The 26,465-nt window shown below is 44.1% G+C and overlaps 1 protein-coding gene and 1 pseudogene across 2 annotated transcripts in view; one reads left to right on the forward strand and one right to left on the reverse strand.

Annotated features, from left to right (window-relative positions):
• Window positions 1–26,465, reverse strand: part of LOC115559454 (neoverrucotoxin subunit beta) — a 544,561-nt gene that overhangs the window by 192,480 nt on the left and 325,616 nt on the right. The window lies entirely within an intron of this gene.
• LOC115559436 (uncharacterized) overlaps window positions 1–26,465 on the forward strand; it is a 52,113-nt pseudogene that overhangs the window by 9,932 nt on the left and 15,716 nt on the right.

Raw genomic sequence — 26,465 nt, forward strand, 5'->3', positions numbered from 1 at the left:
ACCACCCCTAGCAGCTTCCTACAGATTGGGCAATAGCTTTAACAAACCTTTAACCAAGAAGGCCATACAAAGCAACAGGTAGAAACACCTTTTGAAGCAGAATAAGTGACCAATGGCCACAGGGGCAATAAACCACAGACAGTTAACAACACACAGCTAGCAGCAAGGACACAAGAGCGCCAGTGCGCATCAGGCACCAGCTTGATAGAGCGCTAGAGAGGCCCCAGGTGGAGCCGCTGAGGCCCTTCAGCAGGCGGCTTGGCCCTCGCCTAAACTACCTCCATTCACAGGAAGGGTTCTGGTTAAACCCTAAACTACCTCTATTCACAGGAAGGGTTCTGGTTAAACCCTAAACTACCTCCATTCACAGGCAGGGTTCTGGTTAAACCCTAAACTACCTCCATTCACAGGAAGGGTTCTGGTTAAACCCTAAACTACCTCCATTCACAGACAGGGTTCTGGTTAAACCCTAAACTACCTCCATTCACAGGCAGGGTTCTGGTTAACCCTAAACTACCTCCATTCACAGGCAGGGTTCTGGTTAAACAACCTGTCATTCAAAAAGCATGGAGAAAAAGGTTAAAAAGCCAGAAAAAGTGAAGTATGTTTTCAAAGTAAAAACTGAGACCTGTTTTAATGCAGACGTTCTGCTCACCCAGTAGGCCAGCTGAGGCCAGTGTTCCACTCTTTAAACCAACACATATGGACCTGGACACGAAGCATCTAAATACTAGACATTACTCTTCAACTATTCAGGTTCTAATAATATAACAATAAAAACTGCCTGGGAAGTTGACCTCAAGGTGACCTTTCAGGACGCTGCCTGGCTGAGAATTATTAGTTGATTTGGAGATGACCCTGAACAACCCTGATCCAGTTTAAAACTTTAGATCATGTATACTGGAGCGGTCCAAGCGGGATAGAGCAGGTTGTTAGACAGCCGGAAGTTGAGGTTCCACCAGAACGTTGGTGCATGAGGTCATATCTCCTGGGAGAGAAAAAAGTTAGTGTTCTGGAAGGCTGTTTCTACTCTACACAGCTTTCAATATGACTACTCTATGCTCTATAGTGCTCTTAGTGAAGCCTTATCATGTAATAACTTACTCTGGCCACCAGATTTTTCTTTCTTTCATTCGTTCTCTCTTTTTCATATTTTCCGTCGTTCAAATTTCTTATTATCTTGCATGTTTTATGTATTGACTATTGTTTCATGTCATTGGGTATGTGCTTTGAGAGCTTGGTTGACGATGCCATTGCCCTCTGATTATTGATGTCTGTTGGAAAACAATAAACCATTTCATTCCCAGAAACACATATTTGAAAAAATACCAGGAGCGGACAGCAGTCCCCCCTGAACCCAGCCATGTCTCCATGAAGAGTGACCAATCTGTGACACACCTTGCTAAATTCGGAGACGGAAACAAGTCTACTGAGCAACGGTAAGGATCTGTCAGATTATGAATTACATCAGCCAGACTTCCAAGAGTCCTGAATCACAGATGGTTGTTGATTTTTACCTAGAAGAGAATGGCTTAGTTTATTTACAGCATTTAAAAACATTGAATTCAGCCCAACATTCATTAACCCAGTGACTCACAAACTGTATGATCTCTTCTCCTTTGACATGAAAAAGGTCTTAAACAAGGTGATCCATTATCAGCCTTTCTTGTTAAGATCGCTGCATGTAGCTAACTGTAAGGATCACAATATAGCAGGCATGGAAGTGGGCAATACAGTATAACAACAGGGAATGTTATTTGCAGATGTTCTTCTTGAGCTAGTCTCAGAACCTTCCCGTACACTCTCATCTCATCTTAAATTCTCCTCATTTTCTGGATGTTAAGTAAACTGGTTCAAATCTGAAGCCTTCCATTGTCATCCTTTTAACCAAAATCTATTTTCCAACCGGGCCAAAGAATGGCTTCGGATATCTTCTCTTATTGTTCCCTCCTCACCCGTCAGATCTAGTGAAAGTAGAACTAGACCCCCTAAAGGAAGAGTTTCAAACAGACAAACACGCCTGGAACCGTGGTCACCAGAGCATCCCTTGTGGGGGAAAGCTAACATTATTAATGACCGTTATGCATCATCCATCAGGCGTATGGTCTAATAGCCTCAGCCACCAGACAGGAACCTCTGTGGTTTAGTATTGAAAGTACCCGAAGTAGACCCTCCCCATAGTGAACGTGGATGTTATGACCTTCTGGTCTAGGGGATAGAGGGGGCAACATAAAGCTAACTCAAATAGTACAGACACAGGGTTCACAAGTGAACAAAGGGTTTATTGTAAACCTATCCCGCCTGAAATAGGTCAGGTGTATACCATCAGGGTGAGCCTGGGCCAAAATAAGAACATGTGACTTACCTTAAAAAATAATCTTAACAGCTCAAAGCAAACACAGTAGGTAAGACTAATTCCCTAGCTCAACAAAAACAGGATAAAGTGCGGCACCAAATGAAATCCCACCTCCCCTAGCAGCTTCCTACAGATTGGGCAAAAGATTATACAAACCTTAAACCCAGAAGGCCAAACAAGGCAACAGGTAGAAACACAGAATGAAGAAGAATAAGCGCCTGAGAGCATCAGGCAGCAGCTTGATAGAGCGTTGGAGAGGCCTCAGGTGGACCGCCGAGGCCCTTCAGCAGGCGGCTTGGCCCTCGCCTAAACTACCTCCATTCACAGGCAGGGCTCTGGTTAAACCCTAAACTACCTCCATTCACAGGCAGGGCTCTGGTTAAACCCTAAACTACCTTCATTCACAGGCAGGGTTCTAGGAAAACATTCAAAAAGCATAGCTAGAAAGGTTTAAAATAAAAGCGGAATAACTTATTCAAAGTAAAAACTGAGAACTGTTTTTCTCAGTAGGCCAGCTGAGGCCACAGTGTTCCACTATTTAAACCAGCACATATGGACCTGGATAAAACATCCAAATACTAGACATTACTATTCAAATATTCAGGTTCTCAGGTGGTCATGTTGGGATGTAAACTAAAGTCAGGGAGTGGAGGGCTGGGTCTGTAGCCCAGCCTCTACATGGAACACTTCCTTAGGCCAGCTGGCCGCCTGAGAACCTTCCTATTCTAGACCGCTCCATGGAGGGAAGAGTAGAACCTATTTACAGATGAACACAGTTAGAATGACGATTCCAGCTCATGAATCAATTATATCAAACGCTCTACTTTAAAATACGACTATTTTATGCCCTAAACTACTGTTATTGTATCTCTACAATGTAATAACTTGAAAAGCAATAAAACATTTGAATCAAAAATTATCTAGAAGAGTCCAGCAGGAGAGAGCAGACCCCCCTGGACCCAGCTGTGTCTCCATGAAGAGTGACTCGTCTATGCAACAACCTATTAGGTATCAAGAAGGAAATCAGCCTAATGAGCCAAGGTGAGGATCTGTCAGATTATTAAATACATCAGCCAGACATCCTAGAGTCCTGAATCACAGATGGTTGTTGTTATTTATCTAGAAGAGAATGGCTTTGTTTATTTACAGCTTTTAAAAACATTGAATTCAGCCCAACAGTCATTAACCCAGCGGCTCACAAACTGTAGGATCTCTTCTCCTTTGACATGAAGAAGGTCTTAAACAAGGAGATCCATCATCAGCCTTTCTTGTTAAGATCGCTGGCTGTAGTTATCTGTAAGGATCACAATATAGCAGGCATTAAACCGTGGTCACTGGAACCGTGGTCACCATGACATCCCTTGTGGGGGAAAGCTAACATTATTAATGACCGTTATGCATGATCCATCAGGCGTATGGTCCAATAGTCTCAGCCACCAGACAGGAACCTCCTTGGTTTAGTATTGAAAGTACCCTAAGTAGACCCTCCCCATAGTGAACGTGGATGATACCACCGTCTAGTCTAGGGGATAGAGGGGGCAACATAAAGCTAACTCAAATAGTATAAACACAGGGTTTCACAAGTAAACAAAGGGTTTATTGCAAACCTATCCCGCCTGAAATAGGTCAGGTGTTCACCATCAGGGTGAGCCCGGGCCAAAATAAGACACGAGACTCACCTTAAAAAATTATCTTAACAGCTCAAAGCAAACACAGTTGGTAAGCCTAGCTCCCTAGCTCAACAAAAACAGGATAAAGTGCAGCACCAAATGAAAGGCCACCACCCCTAGCAGCTTCCTACAGATTGGGCAATAGCTTTAACAAACCTTTAACCAAGAAGGCCATACAAAGCAACAGGTAGAAACACCTTTTGAAGCAGAATAAGTGACCAACAGCCACAGGGGCAGCGAACCACGGACAGTTAAGCACAGCAAGCAGCAGGGACACAAGAGCGCCTGGGAGCATCAGGCACCAGCTTGATAGAGCGTTAGAGAGGCCCCAGGTAGAGCCGCCAGAACCCTTCACAGGAAGGGTTCTGGTTAAACCCTAAACTACCTCCATTCACAGGCAGGGTTCTGGTTAAACCCTAAACTACCTCCATTCACAGGCAGGGTTCTGGTTAAACCCTAAACTACCTCCATTCACAGGAAGGGTTCCGGTTAAACCCTAAACTACCTCCATTCACAGGAAGGGTTTTGGTTTAACCCTAAACTACCTCCATTCACAGGAAGGGTTCTGGTTTAACCCTAACCTACCTTCATTCACTGGCAGGGTTCTGGTTAACCCTAAACTACCTCCATTCACAGGAAGGGTTCTGGTTAAACCCTAAACTACCTCTTCACAGGCAGGGTCTAGAAAAGCAACCTGTCATTCAAAAAGCATAGATAAAAAGCTTTTAAAAAAAGCGGAGTAACTTATTCAAAGTAAAAACTGAGACCTGTTTTAACGCAGATGTTCTGCTCACTCAGTAAGCCAGCTGAGGCCACAGTGTTCCACTATTTAAACCAACACACATGGACCTGGACACAAAGCATCCAAATACTAGACATTACTATTCAAATATTCAGGTTCTCAGGTGGTCATGTCTGGAAGCAAACTACTAGTCAGGGGGTGGAGGGCTGGGACTGAAGCCCAGCCTCTACATGGAACACTTCCTTAGGCCAGCTGGCCGCCTGAGAACCTTCCTCTTCTAGACCGCTCCATGGAGGGGAGAGTAGAACCTATTTACAGATGAACGCACAGCTAGAAGGACGTTTCCAGCTCATGAATCCATTATATCAAACACTTTACTTTAAAATATGACTACTTTATGCCCTTAACTACTGTTAATATATCTCAACAATGTAATAACTTGAAAAGCAATAAAACATTTGAATCTAAAAATATCTAGAAGAGTCCAGCAGGAGAGGGCAGACCCCCCTGAACCCAGCGGTGTCTCCATGAGGAGCGACTGGTCTATGGAACAACCTGCTAGGTTTGGAGATGGAAATCAGCCTACTGAGCCAAGGTAAGGATCTGTCAGATTATTAAATAAATCAGCCAGACATCATAGAGTCCTGGGGTCTCATTTATAACCGTTGCGTACGCACAAAACGGGGCTGAAATTGGCGTACGTGACTTTTCACGCCAAGGTTGTGATCTATAAAAAACCAACTTGACGGGAAAATGTGCGCAGCCCTAAGCAAACTCTGACCCATGCGTACGCATGGTTTGGAGGAAAAGGAGAATTGGCGACACAGACGGTGTGGTGGTGAACTGAAGTCAGACCGAAGAATTGCAGAGTGAGAAGAACGATTATGTTTTATCATCGCCCTTCATCAATTTAATTTCAACCCGTATCATGCGTTAAATCCTAATCAGAATAATTTAAATCCACTGCGTTATTTCTCAGTTATAACTCCAGAAATATCTCCTTAGAATAGAAATAAAAAGAAATTCTCTATATTTAATCCCGTCACTCCATACTGTCCACTGACGGCGCGACTGCATGGAATAAAGCATCTGTCCAACATGTGTCAATAACATAATATTTTTATGTGACACTGTAAACACATGATCGAATGTCAATTAAATCCCAAGTGTGAAAAACCAAGCCACACTCATCACAATCGTTGTCCGTTACTCTTGATGCTTTTCATGACAAATCAGGCATTAAAAAGGGGTTATGTTCAAGAACATTTTACGTGGGTAATTACAAACTGATTATCCAAGGCGTTCTCGTCAGTCTTATTACCGTAACCCTATAAATACAGAGGTGAGCGCCGTGGTAATGCTGCACCATATGGCACTTCTGGCGGACCATGCAAATGGCAGGATTCGGAGGGAGAGGGTATTTAGGGACCATAACGATTTATTGGTAGGCTAGATAAAAATATGTAACTATGTCAGACCACTTCTTTTTTTAATTCTGGGACAGTGCGCTCCGTGCTACTGACAGAGTTCACTGCTGCAGCAACATGTTGCCACTCACTCTGCTTTTTGTTGTTGGCGATCCCAATCCCGTGACCGCCGAACAAAACTACCTTTCGGGCCTCCATCTCACCCACAAGTGTCTCCACTTCAACCTCCATGAAATTTCGCTTTTTTGATTTTCTCAGTACTTCTGCCATTGTTTCAAACAAGACATAATACCGGCATCTGAGTCTGTTTTATATGCAGATCGCATTCATGAGGTCATTTGCATTGACCATTTATGGTTAAAAAGGGGCGTGTAGAGGGCGGAACGTGAAGCTGATTCAGCTGCGCACAATTGTAGTCAGTATGTGATTTATAAAGCAAAGATTGCGTACAGGTGTGCGTACGCAGTGTTTTATAAATCTGAATATTTTTTGGCGCACGCAAAACTTGGCTTCTGGGCGTACGCACATTTTTAGTAACGATCCTACGCACAGTTTTATAAATGAGACCCCTGAAACACAGATGGTTGTTGTGATTTATCTAGAAGAGAATGGCTTTGTTTATTTACAGCTTTTAAAAACATTGAATTCAGCCCAACAGTCATTAACCCAGCGGCTCACAAACTGTATGATCTCTTCTCCTTTGACATGAAGGTCTTAAACAAGGTGATCGGTTATCAGCCTTTCTTGTTAAGATCGCTGGCTGTAGCTATCTGTAAGGATCACAATATAGCAGGCATTAAAGGGGGCAATACAGTATAACAAGAGGGAATGTTATTTGCAGATGTTCTTCTTGAGCTAGTCTCAGAACCATCCCGTACACTCTCATCTCATCTTAAATTCCCCTAATTTTCAGGATGTCAAGCAAACTGGTTCAGATCTGAAGCCTTCCATTGTCAACCTTTCAACCAAAATCTATTTTCAAACGGGGCCAAAGAATGGCTTCGGATATCTTCTCTTATTGTTCCCTCCTCACCCGTCAGATCTAGTGAAAGTAGAACTAGAACCCCTAAAGGAAGAGTTTCAAACAGACGAACAGACCTGGAACCGTGGTCACCAGAGCATCCCTTGTGGGGGAAAGCTAACATTATTAATGACCGTTATGCATGATCCATCAGGCGTATGGTCCAATAGTCTCAGCCACCAGACAGGAACCTCCGTGGTTTAGTATTGAAAGTACCCTAAGTAGACCCTCCCCTTAGTGAACGTGGATGATACCACCGTCTAGTCTAGGGGATAGAGGGGGCAACATAAAGCTAACTCAAATAGTAGAGAAACAGGGTTTCACAAGTAAACAAAGGGTTTATTGCAAACCTATCCCGCCTGAAATAGGTCAGGTGTTTACCATCAGGGTGAGCCCGGGCCAAAATAAGACATGAGACTTGCCTTAAAAAATAATCTTAACAGCTCAAAGCAAACACACTAATAATAATAATAATAATTCATTGAATTTATTTAGCGCTTTTCTAGACACTCAAAGACGCCTACAGTGAAGGGGGGGGGGACCTCACTAACCACCACCAGTATGTAGCACCCATTTGGGTGATGCACGGCAGCCAATCGGCGCCAGAACGCTCACCACACACCAGCTTGAGGTGGAGAGTGAGGGATGAGGTGGAGAGAGAGGGAAAAGAACATTTAACACTACTATGGACCACATGTAAACCCTATCGACCACATGTAAACACTAGGTAAGCCTAGCTCCCTAGCTCAACAAAAACAGGATAAAGTGCGGCACCAAATGAAAGGCCACCACCCCTAGCAGCTTCCTACAGATTGGGCAATTGCTTTAACAAACCTTTAACCCAGAAGGCCATACAAAGCAACAGGTAGAAACACCTTTTGAAGCAGAATAAGTGACCAACGGCCACAGGGGCAGCGAACCACGGACAGTTAAGCACAGCAAGCAGCAGGGACACAAGAGCGCCTGGGAGCATCAGGCACCAGCTTGATAGAGCGTTAGAGAGGCCCCAGGTAGAGCCGCTGAGGCTCTTCAGCAGGCGGCTCGGCCCTCGCCTAAACTACCTCCATTCACAGGCAGGGTTCTGGTTAAACCCTAAACTACCTCCATTCACAGGCAGGGTCTAGAAAAGCAACCTGTCATTCAAAAAGCATAGATAAAAAGCTTTAAAAAAAAGCGGAGTAACTTATTCAAAGTAAAAACTGAGACCTGTTTTAACGCAGATGTTCTGCTCACTCAGTAAGCCAGCTGAGGCCACAGTGTTCCACTATTTAAACCAACACACATGGACCTGCACACAAAGCATCCAAATGCTAGACATTACTATTCAAATATTCAGGTTCTCAGGTGGTCATGTTGGGAAGCAAACTACTAGTCAGGGGGTGGAGGGCTGGGACTGAAGCCCAGCCTCTTAATGGAACACTTCCTTAGGCCAGCTGGCCGCCTGAGAACCATCCTCTTCTAGACCGCTCCATGGAGGGGAGAGTAGAACCTATTTACATATAAACACACAGCTAGAAGGACGTTTCCAGCTCATGAACCCATTATATCCAGTGTTTAGCTTTAAGACCCAGTTGTGTCTCCTTGACAGCGGCTGGTCTATGGAACAACCTGCTAGGTCTGAAGACGGAAATCAGTATACCATGACAAGGTAAGGATCTGTCAGATTATTAAATACATCAGTCAAACATCCAAGACTCCTGATCACAAATGGCTGTTATTTTTTATCTAGAAGAGAACGGCTTCATTTATTTACAGCTTTTAAAAACATTGGATTCAGCCCAACATTTATTAACCCAGTGACTCACAAACTGAATGATCTCTTCTCCTTTGACATGAAGAAGGCCTTAAACAAGGAGATCCGTTATCAGCCTTTCTTTTTAAGATCGCTGGCTGTAGCTATCTGTAAGGATCACAATATAGCAGGCATGGAAGTGGGCAATACAGAATAACAAGAGGGAATTTTATTTGCAGATGTTCTTCTTGAGCTAGTCTCAGAACCCTCCCGTACACTCTCATCTCATCTTAAATCCTCCTCATTTTCAGGATGTTAAGTAAACTGGTTCAAATCTGAAGCCTTCCATTGTCATCCTTTTAACCAAAATCTATTTTCCAACCGGCCCAAAGAATGGCTTCGGATGTCTTCTCTTATTGTTCCCTCCTCACCCGTCAGATCTAGTGAAAGTAGAACTAGACCCCCTAAAGGAAGAGTTTCAAACAGAGGGGAAAGCTCACATTATTAATGACTGTTATGCATCATCCATCAGGCGTATGGTCTAATAGCCTCAGTCACCAGACAGGAACATCCTTGGTTCAGTATTGAAATGACCCTAAGTAGACCCCCCCTTAGTGAACGTGGTAGTTATGACCCTCTAGTCTAGGGGACAGAGGGGGCAACATAAAGCTAACTCAAATAGTACAGACACAGGGTTTCACAGGTAAACAAAGGGTTTATTGCAATCCTATCCCGCCTGAAATAGGTCAGGTGTTAACCATCAGGGGGAGCCTGGGCCAAAATAAGAACATGAGACTTACCTTAAAAAATTATCTAGCAGCTCAAAGTAAATACAGTAGGTAAACCTAGTTCTCTAGCTCAACAAAAACAGGGGGAAATGGAGCCCCAAATGAAAGGCCCGTGGCAGCTTCCTACAGACCTGGCCAAAGCTTAAACAAACCTTTACCCAGAAGGCCAAACAAGGCAACAGGTAGAAAAACCTGATTAAGTATAAGTGACTGCCACAGTCAAGAGAGTCCAAGCCAGCTGGACTCTTGAACAGCATGTTTTTATTTTGCACATATCAATGGATATGGCTTGTTTAGCCCCACATATTTAACAGCACCCTATGGATCTGGTTAAACCCTAAACTACCTCCATTCACAGGCAGTGTTCTGGTTAAACCCTAAACTACCTCAATTCACAGGCAGGGTTCAGGTTAACCGTAAACTACCTCCATTCACAGGCAGGGTTCTGGTTAAACCCTAAACTACCTCCATTCACAGGCAGGGTTCTGCTCAAACCCTAAACTACCTCCATTCACAGGCAGGGTTCTGGTTAACCGTAAACTACCTCCATTCACAGGCAGGGTTCTGGTTAAACAACCAGTCATTCAAAAAGCATGGAGAAAAAGGTTAAAAAGCCAGAAAAAGTGAAGTATGTTATTCAAAGTAAAAACTGAGACCTGTTTTAATGCAGACGTTCTGCTCTCTCAGTAGGCCAGCTAAGGCCACAGTGTTCCACTCTTTAAACCAACACATATGGACTTGGACACGAAGCTCCCAAATACTAGATATTACTCTTCAACTATTCAGGTTCTAATAATATAACAATAAAAACTACCTGGGAAGTTAACCGCAAGGTGACCTTTCAGGACGCTGACTGGCTGAGAATTCTTAGTTGATTTGGAGATGACCCTGAACAACCCTGATCCAGTTTAAAACTCTAGATCATGTATACTGGAGCGGTCCAAGCGGGATAGAGCAGGTTGTTAGACAGCCTGAAGTTGAGGTTCCACCAGAACGTTGGTACATTAGGTCATCTCCTGGGAGAGAAAAAAGTTCAAGTGTTCTGGAAGGCTGTTTCTACTCTACACAGCTTTCAATATGACTACTCTATGCTCTATAGTGATCTTAGTTAATCCTTATCATGTAATAACTTACTCTGCCCCCCAGATTTTTCTTTCTTTCATTCGTTCTCTCTTTTTCATATTTTCCGTCGTTTAAATTTCTTATTATCTTGCATGTTTTATGTATTGACTATTGTTTCATGTCATTGGGTATGTGCTTTGAGAGCTTGGTTGAGGATGCCATTGTCCTCTGATTATTGATGTCTGTTGGAAAACAATGAACCATTTCATTCCCAGACACACATATTCGAAAACATACCAGGAGCGGACAACAGTCTCCCCTGGATCCAGCCATGTCTCCATGAAGAGTGACCAATCTGTGAAAAACCTTGCTAAGTTTGGAGACGGAAACAAGTCTACTGAGCAACGGTAAGGATCTGTCAGATTATGAAATACATCAGCCAGACATCCAAGAGTCCTGAATCACAGATGGTTGTTGATTTTTACCTAGAAGAGAATGGCTTAGTTTATTTACAGCTTTTAAAAACATTGAATTCAGCCCAACATTCAGCCCAAAGGGTTTATTGTAAACCTATCCCGCCTGCAATAGGTCAGGTGTATACCATCAGGGTGAGCCTGGGCCAAAATAAGAACATGTGACTTACCTTAAAAAATAATCTTAACAGCTCAAAGCAAACACAGTAGGTAAGCCTAGCTCAACAAAAACAGGATAAAGTGCGGCACCAAATGAAATCCCACCGCCCCTAGCAGCTTCCTACAGATTGGGCAAAAGATTATACAAACCTTTAACCCAGAAGGCCAAACAAGGCAACAGGTAGAAACACAGAATGAAGAAGAATAAGCGCCTGAGAGCATCAGGCAGCAGCTTGATAGAGCGTTAGAGAGGCCCCAGGTGGAGCCGCCGAGGCCCTTCAGCAGGCGGCTCGGCCCTCGTATAAACTACCTCCATTCACAGGAAGGGCTCTGGTTAAACCCTAAACTACCTCCATTCACAGGAAGGGCTCTGTCTAAACCCTAAACTACCTCCATTCACAGGCAGGGTTCTGGTTAAACCCTAAACTACCTTCATTCACAGGCAGGGTTCTGGTTAAACCCTAAACTTCCTCCATTCACAGGAAGGGTTCTGGTTAAACCCTAAACTACCTCCATTCACAGGAAGGGTTCTGGTTAAACCCTAAACTACCTTCATTCACAGGCAGGGTTCTAGGAAAACAAGCGGAATAACTTATTCAAAGTAAAAACTGAGAACTGTTTTTCTCAGTAGGCCAGCTGAGGCCACAGTGTTCCACTATTTAAACCAACACATATGGACCTGGATAAAACATCCAAATACTAGACATTACCATTCAAATATTCAGGTTCTCAGGTGGTCATGTTGGGATGTAAACTAAAGTCAGGGGGTGGAGGGCTGGGTCTGAAGCCCAGCCTCTACATGGAACACTTCCTTAGGCCAGCTGGCCGCCTGAGAACGATTCGTCTATGGAACAACCTATTAGGTTTCAAGAAGGAAATCAGCCTAATGAGACAAGGTGAGGATCTGTCCGATTATTAAATACATCAGCCAGACATCCTAGAGTCCTGAATCACAGATAATAATAATAATAATACAGATGGTTGTTGTTATTTATCTAGAAGAGAATGGCTTTGTTTATTTACAGCTTTTAAAAACATTGAATTCAGCCCAACAGTCATTAACCCAGCGACTCACAAACTGTATGATCTCTTCTCCTTTGACATGAAGAAGGTCTTAAACAAGGAGATCTGTTATCAGCCTTTCTTGTTAAGATCGCTGGCTGTAGCTATCTGTAAGGATCACAATATAGCAGGCATTAAACCGTGGTCACTGGAACCGTGGTCACCATGACATCCCTTGTGGGGGAAAGCTAACATTATTAATGACCGTTATGCATGATCCATCAGGCGTATGGTCCAATAGTCTCAGCCACCAAACAGGAACCTCCTTGGTTTAGTATTGAAAGTACCCTAAGTAGACCCTCCCCATAGTGAACGTGGATGATACCACCGTCTAGTCTAGGGGATAGAGGGGGCAACATAAAGCTAACTCAAATAGTATAAACACAGGGTTTCACAAGTAAACAAAGGGTTTATTGCAAACCTATCCCGCCTGAAATAGGTCAGGTGTTCACCATCAGGGTGAGCCCGGGCCAAAATAAGACAATAGACTCACCTTAAAAAATTATCTTAACAGCTCAAAGCAAACACAGTAGGTAAACCTAGCTCCCTAGCTCAACAAAAACAGGATAAAGTGCAGCACCAAATGAAAGGCCACCACCCCTAGCAGCTTCCTACAGATTGGGCAATAGCTTTAACAAACCTTTAACCAAGAAGGCCATACAAAGCAACAGGTAGAAACACCTTTTGAAGCAGAATAAGTGACCAACAGCCACAGGGGCAGCGAACCACGGACAGTTAAGCACAGCAAGCAGCAGGGACACAAGAGCGCCTGGGAGCATCAGGCACCAGCTTGATAGAGCGTTAGAGAGGCCCCAGGTAGAGCCGCCAGAACCCTTCACAGGAAGGGTTCTGGTTAAACCCTAAACTACCTCCATTCACAGGAAGGGTTCTGGTTTAACCCTAAACTACCTCCATTCACAGGAAGGGTTCTGGTTTAACCCTAACCTACCTTCATTCACTGGCAGGGTTCTGGTTAACCCTAAACTACCTCCATTCACAGGAAGGGTTCTGGTTAAACCCTAAACTACCTCTTCACAGGCAGGGTCTAGAAAAGCAACCTGTCATTCAAAAAGCATAGATAAAAAGCTTTAAAAAAAAGCGGAGTAACTTATTCAAAGTAAAAACTGAGACCTGTTTTAACGCAGATGTTCTGCTCACTCAGTAAGCCAGCTGAGGCCACAGTGTTCCACTATTTAAACCAACACACGGACCTGGACACAAAGCATCCAAATACTAGACATTACTATTCAAATATTCAGGTTCTCAGGTGGTCATGTCTGGAAGCAAACTACTAGTCAGGGGGTGGAGGGCTGGGACTGAAGCCCAGCCTCTACATGGAACACTTCCTTAGTACAGCTGGCCGCCTGAGAACCTTCCTCTTCTAGACCGCTCCATGGAGGGGAGAGTAGAACCTATTTACAGATGAACGCACAGCTAGAAGGACGTTTCCAGCTCATGAATCCATTATATCAAACACTTTACTTTAAAATATGACTACTTTATGCCCTTAACTACTGTTAATATATCTCAACAATGTAATAACTTGAAAAGCAATAAAACATTTGAATCTAAAAATATCTAGAAGAGTCCAGCAGGAGAGGGCAGACCCCCCTGAACCCAGCGGTGTCTCCATGAGGAGCGACTGGTCTATGGAACAACCTGCTAGGTTTGGAGATGGAAATCAGCCTACTGAGCCAAGGTAAGGATCTGTCAGATTATTAAATAAATCAGCCAGACATCATAGAGTCCTGGGGTCTCATTCATACGGAAGAGGATTAGGGCCACACATGTAAAAAAAAATTAAGTTCTGAATTTATTCTCAGAATTCTGAGAAAAAAGTCAGAATTCTGACTTTAAAGTCAGAACTACGGGTATCTGTAAGGACCAACCTCCGTGGGAGAGACACTTTGCTTTATGCAGTAGGAGGAAACCTATGGAAAGCCAAGAAGGCCACAATCCGGCCCTAGAATGGCGCGGTAAAAGTGCAAGTATTCCGTACGGAATCCGTACGGAACTAATAGCCGCGGCTATTAGTCATATTGAGATGGCAGTGTGCGAAATACCCGTCAATATTCGGGGATGCCCTCATCCCCAGATTGTTCTCGATATGCAGTAGCCAGCTAGGCCATAACATTACAATATTTCATGGATGCAAGCAAGCCAAGACAATCAATCTATATCTATAGCCTACATGACAACACACACACATACACACACACACACACACACACACACACACGCACACACACACGCACACACACACACGCACACACGTTAAACACACTGGTAAAGCAATAGGAGCCTGCATTGGCTAAAGTTGTTGGGATGCACGTTATTTTATAACAGGGAGGGGCAAAGTTGTGCATTACAATGCAAACACGACAATAATTGGCACCGTTCTTGCGCACTCAGAAGAACATGAACTGATAAATGCCAGGTATATAGCATATTGGAGACGGGCACACAATCAGTGCATTTGCAAATGAGAGCCTGCAGTATGACCGATCTTGTGACATTATTTAACCATCCATCTACAGCTAATACGATCAGACAGATACATCATTGATCACATATAAGCCCACAACAAGCTTAACATCACCACGGCAGGTGCGCTCTCTCTCGCACATTCACACAATCACTCCAACTTCTCCAACTCCAAGGCAAAGCTGTTTCACTAAGACCACAAACAACCACAACTAACCAGCATACATATCCACAACAATGCACAACAATCAGTTCTATACATTGCGTCTATCTTCTGTTTGGCGCACATGGCTAATTTGCATACTTGCACAGGACTGTCGGCTCCGCTTGTCAAAAAAATAGAACGTATTTGTGAATAAATGCTTTGAATACTGAATACTGGACTTGGTGAGCTTGGTGAGTTGGCTATGGGACGTGCACTTTTACCGCGCCATTCTAAGGCCGGATTGTGGCCTTCTTGGCTTTCCATAGGTTTCCTCCTACTGCATAAAGCAAAGTGTCTCTCCCACGGAGGTTGGTCCTTACAGATACCCGTAGTTCTGACTTTTAAGTCAGAATTCTGACTTTTTTCTCAGAATTCTGAGATTAATGTCAGAATTCTGACTTTAATCTCAGAATTCTGAGAAAAAAGTCAGAATTCTGAGGTTAAAGTCAGAATTCTGACTTTTTATCTCAGAATTCTGAGATTAATGTCAGAATTCTGAGATTAATGTCAGAATTCTGACTTTATTCTCAGAATTCTGAGATTAAAGTCAGAGTTCTGACTTTATTCTCAGAATTCTGAGAATAAAGTCAGAACTTATTTTTTTTTTACATGTGTGGCCCTAATCCTCTTCCGTACATTTATAACCGTTGCGTATGCACAAAACGGGGCTGAAATTGGCGTACGTGACTTTTCACGCCAAGGTTGTGATCTATAAAAAACCAACTTGACGGGAAAATGTGCGCAGCCCTAAGCAAACTCTGACCCATGCGTACGCATGGTTTGGAGGAAAAGGAGAATTGGCGACACAGACGGTGTGGTGGTGAACTGAAGTCAGACCGAAGAATTGCAGAGTGAGAAGAACGATTATGTTTTATCATCGCCCTTCATCAATTTAATTTCAACCCGTATCATGCGTTAAATCCTAATCAGAATAATTTAAATCCACTGTGTTATTTCTCAGTTATAACTCCAGAAATATCTCCTTAGAATAGAAATAAAAAGAAATTCTCTATATTTAATCCCGTCACTCCATACTGTCCACTGACGGCGCGACTGCATGGAATAAAGCATCTGTCCAACATGTGTCAATAACATAATATTTTTATGTGACACTGTAAACACATGATCGAATGTCAATTAAATCCCAAGTGTGAAAAACCAAGCCACACTCATCACAATCGTTGTCCGTTACTCTTGATGCTTTTCATGACAAATCAGGCATTAAAAAGGGGTTATGTTCAAGAACATTTTACGTGGGTAATTACAAACTGATTATCCAAGGCGTTCTCGTCAGTCTTATTACCGTAACCCTATAAATACAGAGGTGAGCGCCGTGGTAATGCTGCACCATATGGCACTTCTGGCGGACCATGCAAATGGCAGGATTCGGAGGGAGAGGGTATTTAGGGACCATAACGATTTATTGGTAGGCTAGATAAAAATATGTAACTATGTCAGACCACTTCTTTTTTTAATTCTGGGACAGTGCGCTCCGTGCTACTGACAGAGTTCACTGCTGCAGCAACATGTTGCCACTCACTCTGCTTTTTGTTGTTGGCGATCCCAATCCCGTGACCGCCGAACAAAACTACCTTTCGGGCCTCCATCTCACCCACAAGTGTCTCCACTTCAACCTCCGTGAAATTTCGCTTTTTTGATTTTCTCAGTACTTCTGCCATTGTTTCCAACAAGACATAATACCGGCATCTGAGTCTGTTTTATATGCAGATCGCATTCATGAGGTCATTTGCATTGACCATTTATGGTTAAAAAGGGGCGTGTAGAGGGCGGAACGTGAAGCTGATTCAGCTGCGCACAATTGTAGTCAGTATGTGATTTATAAAGCAAAGATTGCGTACAGGTGTGCGTACGCAGTGTTTTATAAATCTGAATATTTTTTGGCGCACGCAAAACTTGGCTTCTGGGCGTACGCACATTTTTAGTAACGATCCTACGCACAGTTTTATAAATGAGACCCCTGAAACACAGATGGTTGTTGTGATTTATCTAGAAGAGAATGGCTTTGTTTATTTACAGCTTTTAAAAACATTGAATTCAGCCCAACAGTCATTAACCCAGCGGCTCACAAACTGTATGATCTCTTCTCCTTTGACATGAAGGTCTTAAACAAGGTGATCGGTTATCAGCCTTTCTTGTTAAGATCGCTGGCTGTAGCTATCTGTAAGGATCACAATATAGCAGGCATTAAAGGGGGCAATACAGTATAACAAGAGGGAATGTTATTTGCAGATGTTCTTCTTGAGCTAGTCTCAGAACCATCCCGTACACTCTCATCTCATCTTAAATTCCCCTAATTTTCAGGATGTCAAGTAAACTGGTTCAGATCTGAAGCCTTCCATTGTCAACCTTTCAACCAAAATCTATTTTCAAACGGGGCCAAAGAATGGCTTCGGATATCTTCTCTTATTGTTCCCTCCTCACCCGTCAGATCTAGTGAAAGTAGAACTAGAACCCCTAAAGGAAGAGTTTCAAACAGACGAACAGACCTGGAACCGTGGTCACCAGAGCATCCCTTGTGGGGGAAAGCTAACATTATTAATGACCGTTATGCATGATCCATCAGGCGTATGGTCCAATAGTCTCAGCCACCAGACAGGAACCTCCGTGGTTTAGTATTGAAAGTACCCTAAGTAGACCCTCCCCTTAGTGAACGTGGATGATACCACCGTCTAGTCTAGGGGATAGAGGGGGCAACATAAAGCTAACTCAAATAGTAGAGAAACAGGGTTTCACAAGTAAACAAAGGGTTTATTGCAAACCTATCCCGCCTGAAATAGGTCAGGTGTTTACCATCAGGGTGAGCCCGGGCCAAAATAAGACATGAGACTTGCCTTAAAAAATAATCTTAACAGCTCAAAGCAAACACACTAATAATAATAATAATAATTCATTGAATTTATTTAGCGCTTTTCTAGACACTCAAAGACGCCTACAGTGAAGGGGGGGGGGACCTCACTAACCACCACCAGTGGTTGTAGCACCCATTTGGGTGATGCACGGCAGCCAATCGGCGCCAGAACGCTCACCACACACCAGCTTGAGGTGGAGAGTGAGGGATGAGGTGGAGAGAGAGGGAAAAGAACATTTAACACTACTATGGACCACATGTAAACCCTATCGACCACATGTAAACACTAGGTAAGCCTAGCTCCCTAGCTCAACAAAAACAGGATAAAGTGCGGCACCAAATGAAAGGCCACCACCCCTAGCAGCTTCCTACAGATTGGGCAATTGCTTTAACAAACCTTTAACCCAGAAGGCCATACAAAGCAACAGGTAGAAACACCTTTTGAAGCAGAATAAGTGACCAACGGCCACAGGGGCAGCGAACCACGGACAGTTAAGCACAGCAAGCAGCAGGGACACAAGAGCGCCTGGGAGCATCAGGCACCAGCTTGATAGAGCGTTAGAGAGGCCCCAGGTAGAGCCGCTGAGGCTCTTCAGCAGGCGGCTCGGCCCTCGCCTAAACTACCTCCATTCACAGGCAGGGTTCTGGTTAAACCCTAAACGACCTCCATTCACAGGCAGGGTTCTGGTTAAACCCTAAACTACCTCCATTCACAGGAAGGGTTCTGGTTAAACCCTAAACTACCTCCATTCACAGGAAGGGTTCTGGTTAAACCCTAAACTACCTCCATTCACAGGCTGGGTTCTGGTTAAACCCTAAACTACCTCCATTCACATGCTGTGTTCTGGTTTAACCCTAACCTACCTTCATTCACTGGCAGGGTTCTGGTTAACCCTAAACTACCTCCATTCACAGGAAGGGTTCTGGTTAAACCCTAAACTACCTCCATTCACAGGCAGGGTCTAGAAAAGCAACCTGTCATTCAAAAAGCATAGATAAAAAGCTTTAAAAAAAAGCGGAGTAACTTATTCAAAGTAAAAACTGAGACCTGTTTTAACGCAGATGTTCTGCTCACTCAGTAAGCCAGCTGAGGCCACAGTGTTCCACTATTTAAACCAACACACATGGACCTGCACACAAAGCATCCAAATACTAGACATTACTATTCAAATATTCAGGTTCTCAGGTGGTCATGTTTGGAAGCAAACTACTAGTCAGGGGGTGGAGGGCTGGGACTGAAGCCCAGCCTCTTAATGGAACACTTCCTTAGGCCAGCTGGCCGCCTGAGAACCATCCTCTTCTAGACCGCTCCATGGAGGGGAGAGTAGAACCTATTTACAGATGAACACACAGCTAGAAGGACGTTTCCAGCTCATGAATCCATTATATCAAACGCTTTACTTTAAAATATGACTACTTTATGCCCTCAACTACTGTTAATATATCCCAACAATGTAATTACTTGAAAACCAATAAAACATTTGAATCTAAAAATATCTAGAAGAGTCCAGCAGGAGAGAGCAGACCCCCCTGAACCCAGCGGTGTCTCCATGAGGAGCGACTGGTCTATGGAACAACCTGCTAGGTTTGGAGATGGAAATCAGCCTACTGAGCCAAGGTAAGGATCTGTCAGATTATTAAATAAATCAGCCAGACATCCTAGAGTCCTGAAACACAGATGGTTGTTGTTATTTATCTAGAAGAGAATGGCTTTGTTTATTTACAGCTGTTAAAAACATTGAATTCAGCCCAACAGTCATTAACCCAGTGGCTCACAAACTCTATGATCTCTTCTCCTTCGACATTAAGAAGGTCTTAAACAAGGAGATCCATCATCAGCCTTTCTTGCTGTGATCGCTGGTTGTAGCTATCTGTAAGGATCACAATGTAGCAGGTTTTAAAGAGGGTAATACAAACATAAGGGAATGTTATTGGACCCATCATCCATCAGGCGTATGGTCCAATAGTCTCCATTCACAGGCAGGGTTCTGGTTAAAACCATACAATTCCAAGCATTCCAAGGACAGGCCTAATCAATAGAGGATGCCATCCAGGATCCTTGTAAACTAATCTCAGGGGGTGGAGGGCTGGGTCTGCAGCCCAGCCTCTACATGGAACACTTCCTTAGGCCAGCTGGCCGCCTGAGAACCTGTCGGGGCAATTTCTCCAGAGATATTGCGTCTAGGACAAATGAGATTTCTAAATGCAAAAAAGCACACAATAGTTGTAGACAATTAACCTATGTTAATGTATGCATTCATTAGACTCCTCTCTAGCACAGTGAGTCCAGAATACAGTTAGACTGAGCTATTTAAACTGTTTCACATCCTCCAAAGAGTTCAGATGTCAATAATCAATTCAGGTAATGTTCCCCAAAGACACAGTTGCCTGTGTTCTTAGCAAGCAGAAGAATGCATCAGTGACGGGTTTACCCGAGCACAAAGGTTAACATTAGGATAACACTGAGGAAGGTAGGGTGGCTATACAATACAAGCAGCAGGAAAGCATTAGAAGATGTGGCAACCCGGTTCCGTACGAGTCTGTTTGTCACGGCAAGTACGACGCACTGGATGCTGGTTTAAGCCGCAGTCGGCTAAAGAACAGGGTATACAACACTGTGCTAGGGTGTCCGTGAGCCCGGTAGCCTGGGTCGTGTCACTCGCCACCTCCTGGTAGGTCTGACTGCCTTCCTCCTGGAATGAGTCCTTGGCTGCCTTATAAGATGTCCACCCGCTCGTTTCCTCCCTCCGGCCAGGGGTTCCCCATCTGGCTGATGAGGGTGAGGAATGTAGTGCTCTCTGCCTCCGGCTAGTGGATGGCGGCGGTACACGCCCTCCACCACTCGCCCCCGGATCCCCCTGGTGGGGAGCGGGTTGTAACAATGATTAAAAGGAAACATTAAATGGATTTTTCCATCACAAAGCTTCCTCTTCTAGACCGCTCCTTGGAGGGGAGTGTTGTACCTTTATCATTAACATATGAACACAGCTAGAAGGACGTTTCCAGCTCATGAATCCATTATATCAAGCGTTTAACTTAAATTTTGTGTCTTTTATGTTTCATTATTGTTAGCTATTGTTTTATGTTGTTGTGTGTGGACGTACATATGAGGCATGTGTTTCTTAGAGATAACATCGATTTTAAAATGAAAATACCTCAATGTCCTCAGACTATTTATATTTTAGAAAAAGCAATTAATAAATAAATTATTTCAGAATAAAAGGTTCTTAAAGAGTCCAGCAGCAGACAGGAGACTCCCCTTGACCCTGCCGGGTGGTCTCTCCAGACTTCAAATCCAATAGACGGAGCAGGGTTTACAGTGATGTTCATGCGCTTTGTTTTTGTGTGTGTGTATGTGTGTGTGTGTGTGTGTGTGTGTGTGTGTGTGTGTGTGTGTGTGTGTGTGTGTGTGTGTGTGTGTGTGAATGTGTGTGTTTGTTTGTGTGTGTGCATGTGTGTGTGTGTGTGTGTGTGTGTGTGTGTGTGTGTGTGTGTGTGTGTGTGTGTGTGTGTGTGTGTGTGTGTGTGTGTCTGGTGTCCACAGACAACAGCAGGGGAGGTCAACGGTTACCAGTGGTCAGTCTGTCCAGCAGCAACACACAGAGTTGAAGGTGTTTAAATGTGCAACCCTGAGTTCTGTTATGAATGACATGTGAACTGGATCCAACTTTGTATGGATCCAGCCTCCCCTTCTTTTTTGGTGTGAACGCACCTTTAAAGGGGTGATATCATACCATCAGGTGTGAGTGTGATTCGCCATTACAAGCCATTTGAAAATCTGCAGATTCCTGTGTTTTTACTGGCGTCACAAGTGGGAGTGGCCACCTAGATGTAAGATGGATAGACAACATTTGTCCTACAGTCCACTGGGTAGGTGGGTAGACTGATCTATTCAGCATACATTTAGGTGGACACGCCCACTCGGGGTCACTAAAACAAAGGAATAGGCAGATTTTCAAATGGCCGTCATGGCTTATCACAGTCACACCTGGGGGCATAATATCACCCCTTTAAGACCTGCAGGATGTGAATCCAGGACACATGGTTCTGATGTCCTCAGTTAGTTCAGAGTAAAGTTCTCATCGATGTTTGTTCTGTTACAGCGGATCAAGGAGAACCCACACGCTTTTCTAGACAAGGAGGTGGAGAAGCTCTGGAGGGTTCTCTTCCCAGATTACCCACAATGCTCAGAGAGTCAGAGGGAGGAGGAGGTGCATGGTGAGGAAGTGGAGCATAGGAGACGTGCCAGAGAGGGAGTTGTAGACATCACACGGCTCTGCATGAAGCAGTTGAAGCTGGAGGAGCTGGCAGACACGTTGTGGAGCAGTAAGATACTCTTATTTTGAAAACAGATAAGGAAGATGCTTTTATTTTGTAACAGAGTAGTAAGAGAATTTTGTTTCTTCTGTTGTATTCTAATTTAGAAACTGCTTTTGCTGAATGCCAACATAAAATCAAGTCACATCTGAAGGAGAAGACCAAGTGTGTGTTTGAGGGAATAGCTAAAGCAGGAGAGTCAAGACCTCTGAATGAGATCTACACAGAACTCTACATCACAGAGAGAGGCAATGGAGAGGTCAACAAGGAACATGAGGTCAGACTGATTGAAACAGCTTCCAGGAAACCAGCCAAGGGGGAAACACCGATAAATGTCAAGACATCTTTAAACCCTTACCTGGACAAGAAAAAGAAATCAGGACAATAATGACAAATGGAGTGGCGGGCATTGGTAAAACCGTCTTAACACGCAAGTTCACTCTGGACTGGGCTGAAGACAAAACCAACCACGACATAGACTTCACATTTCCCATCACTTTCAGAGAGCTGAATTTACTGAAAGATACAAAGTTTTGCTTGGTGGAACTTATTCATCACTTCTTTATTGAAACCAAAGAAGCAGGAATCTGCAGTTACGACCGGTTCCAAGTTGTCTTCATCTTGGATGGTCTGGATGAGTGTCGACTTCCTCTGGACTTCAAGAACAACCTGATCTGTACTGATGTCACAGAGTCCACCACGGTGGACGTGCTGCTGACAAACCTCATCAGGGGCAACCTTCTTCCCTCCGCTCGCATCTGGATAACCACACGCCCTGCGGCAGCCAATCAGATCCCTGCTGAGTGTGTTGGCATGGTGACTGAGGTGAGAGGGTTCACCGACCCACAGAAGGAGGAGTACTTCAGGAAGAGATTCGAAGACGAGGAGTTGGCCAGCAAAATCATCTCCCATGTCAAGAAAACACGAAGCCTCCACATCATGTGTCACATCCCAGTCTTCTGTTGGATCACTGCTACCGTTCTGGAGGACTTCTTCAAAACATCACAGGGTGAAGAACAGATGCCAAAGACCATGACTCAGATGTACAGCCACTTCCTGAGGGTTCAGTCCATACAGGGGGACAGGAAGTATCATGGGAGAGCTGAAACAGATCCACACTGGAGTTCCGAGAGTAGGGAGATCATTGTTTCTCTGGGAAAACTGGCTTTTAACCAGCTGGAGAAAGGCAACCTGATCTTCTACGAGGCCGACCTGGCAGAGTGTGACATCGATATCAGAGCAGCCTCAGAGTACACAGGAGTGTTCACCCAGATCTTTAAAGAGGAGTGTGGGCTGTATCAGGACAATGTGTTCTGCTTTGTCCATCTGAGCATCCAGGAGTTTCTAGCTGCCCTTTATGTCTTTAAGACCTTCATCGACAGTGGTGTCAATCTGATCTCAGAAGAACAACCATTCAGGTGGTTTACTCTTATAAGAAATAAATCTGATCTCTTCTACCAGAGTGCTGTGGATAAGGCCTTACAGAGTGAGAACGGACACCTGGACTTGTTCCTCCGCTTCCTCCTGGGCCTATCTCTGAAGACCAATCAGAGTCTCCTACGAGGTCTGCTTGGACAGACAGGATGTAGCTCACAGACCAATAAGAAATCAGTGTCTTACATCAAGGAGAAGATAAGTGGAGATCTCTCTCCAGAGAGAAGTATCAATCTGTTCCACTGTCTGAATGAGCTGAACAACCGTTCTTTAGTGGAGGAGATCCAACAGTACCTGACATCAGGAAGACTTTCTGGAGAGTCTCTCTCTCCTGCTCAGTGGTCAGCTCTGGTCTTCATCTTACTGACATCAGAAGAGGAGCTGGAAGTGTTTGACCTGAAGAAATACTCTGCTTCAGAGGAGGGTCTTCTGAGGCTGCTGCCAGTGGTCAAAGCCTCCAAAACATCTTTGTAGGTTCACAAATAACATGTATTACAATACACAACATAATATACATAATATTACAATATAAAAGTTATTATAATATACAAAACATGGGTTTTGTATATTATACAAGTATAATGTTTCCTGTCTGTTTGTGTGAAGGCTGACTGGCTGTCATCTGTCAGAGAGATGCTGTGAAGCTCTGGCCTCAGTCCTCAGCTCCAACTCCTCTAGTCTGAGTGAGCTGGACCTGAGTGACAATGATCTGCAGGATTCAGGAGTGAAGCTGCTCTCTGCTGGACTGGGGAATCCACACTGTAAACTGGAAACTCTCAGGTCAGTTTTACTCAATGTGCAAACAATTAAACCACAAGGTTCCATATCAGAAGACATTTGACCGATTTCGTGTCGACATGTTTGTTGACATGATACTATTTTACATAATATTCAGTTATTCAGTGTGTAAATGATTGTTTACGGTAAAGTTGGATTGTTTTTTGGGACGTCCTGACCATAGACTAAATAGCGGTTGACTCCCGGCAATACACTGTAAATGTATATTGCCCTGATGACAAGACTAGTTGACCCCGGTTTTACACAATGTTTCAACGTGTGTGTGTGTGTGTGTGTGTGTGTGTGTGTGTGTGTGTGTGTGTGTGTGTGTGTGTGTGTGTGTGTGTGTGTGTGTGTAGGTTGTCTGGCTGCCTGGTCACACAGGAAGGCTGTGCTTCTCTGGCCTCAGCTCTGAGCTCCAACCCCTCCCATCTGAGAGAGCTGGACCTGAGCTACAATCACCCAGGAGCCTCAGGAGCTGCGCTGCTCTCTGCTGGACTGGGGGATCCACGCTGGAGACTGGACACTCTCAGGTATGGAGAGGACAGCTCACCTCTTAGGGACAATGTCTCCTACAAGTATCAGTGGACCATGTTACCATTATATTACTAGATAATGTGCTCTCATTTATAAACAACATGCTGCTCTCTCTTTGTTAACATGTGAATAATGTTTCCCTGTTTAAAGACAACATGCTGCTCTCTCTTTGTCTCCCCAGTGTGGAGCATGGTGGAGAGTGGAGGATGAAACCATCTCCACAGAGATGTAAGTGTCTGTTTAGTTTGATTCATCACAACAAGTACTAACTATTGAGATGGAAAGTCCATCCACACAGCAGGAGGTGATGTTGGTTCGGTCAAATCGTCTTGGGAATGAAGATCATCTTCATCAACCTGTTGATTTATAATATGTATAATATCTATTTATACAAACAATAACAAATAGATCAGTTGAGTAGGGCAATGTCTTTCCACACACAACTAGTTGTGTGATGATTGATGAATATCAATCAACCCTATTTTAACGGTCTTATACGCAAGTGAGAAGCGCAAAACGCAAGTAGCTTTGTGGGAGGATCTCTGGCGCTGTTGCTATTATACTGGCGGATAAATGAATCTTGCGCCCGATGCAAATCTAAAATGGGTGGTCTGAAACCCGTAGGTGTGTTTTGGGTGTAACCTGCAACAAACCAATGAGAGTTCCATCCCCCGTCCCCTTTAAGAGCCAGTGGATTTGAACTTGACGAGTTGATATTTTGACATGAATGTCATGGAACGGTGTTTCTTCTACAGCTTCAGAAACACTGAGTCGTCATGTAAATTATGGCAAAGAGAATTTAACACATATATGATATGCCGTCCTGTCGCCGTGACTGTGGGTCTATTAATGGCAATACATTAACAAACTTCTTTGTTTCTTACCAGTAAGGGTCCGAGGAATACGGGTTATTCATTCCTCAGCTGTCGGCTCGCCCTCTCTCCGACCGCTATGCGTGTTGGCAAGAGCGGTGCGTTCTACCATCGTGGTTGGACAACACGTTGAGATGAGGCCATCCCATACAGTTCAAGCGTCGTCCCCCACCCTTTATGGGGTTGGTGGAGACTGCGCTATGGGACCCGGCTGCGAGCACGGCTCTTGCAGGTGAGACTCGTTCCCCCCCACGAGTCTCACCTAGGGTTTTATTCCCGCTACTTCCTGGTTTCCAAGAAGTCAGGGGAAAAGAGACCTATTCTGGATCTTCGCGTGTTCAACAGATTCGTTGCCGCGAGGAAATTCAGAATGCTCACTGTCTGAGCGTTGCTCCGGTGTGTGAGAGAGGGCGATTGGTTCACATCCCTGGATCTCAAGGATGCTTACTTCCACGTCCCTGTTCGGCAGGCGCACAGG

The sequence above is a fragment of the Gadus morhua genome, chromosome 15 (genome assembly GCF_902167405.1).
Source record: "Gadus morhua chromosome 15, gadMor3.0, whole genome shotgun sequence".
Classification (NCBI taxonomy): domain Eukaryota; kingdom Metazoa; phylum Chordata; class Actinopteri; order Gadiformes; family Gadidae; genus Gadus; species Gadus morhua.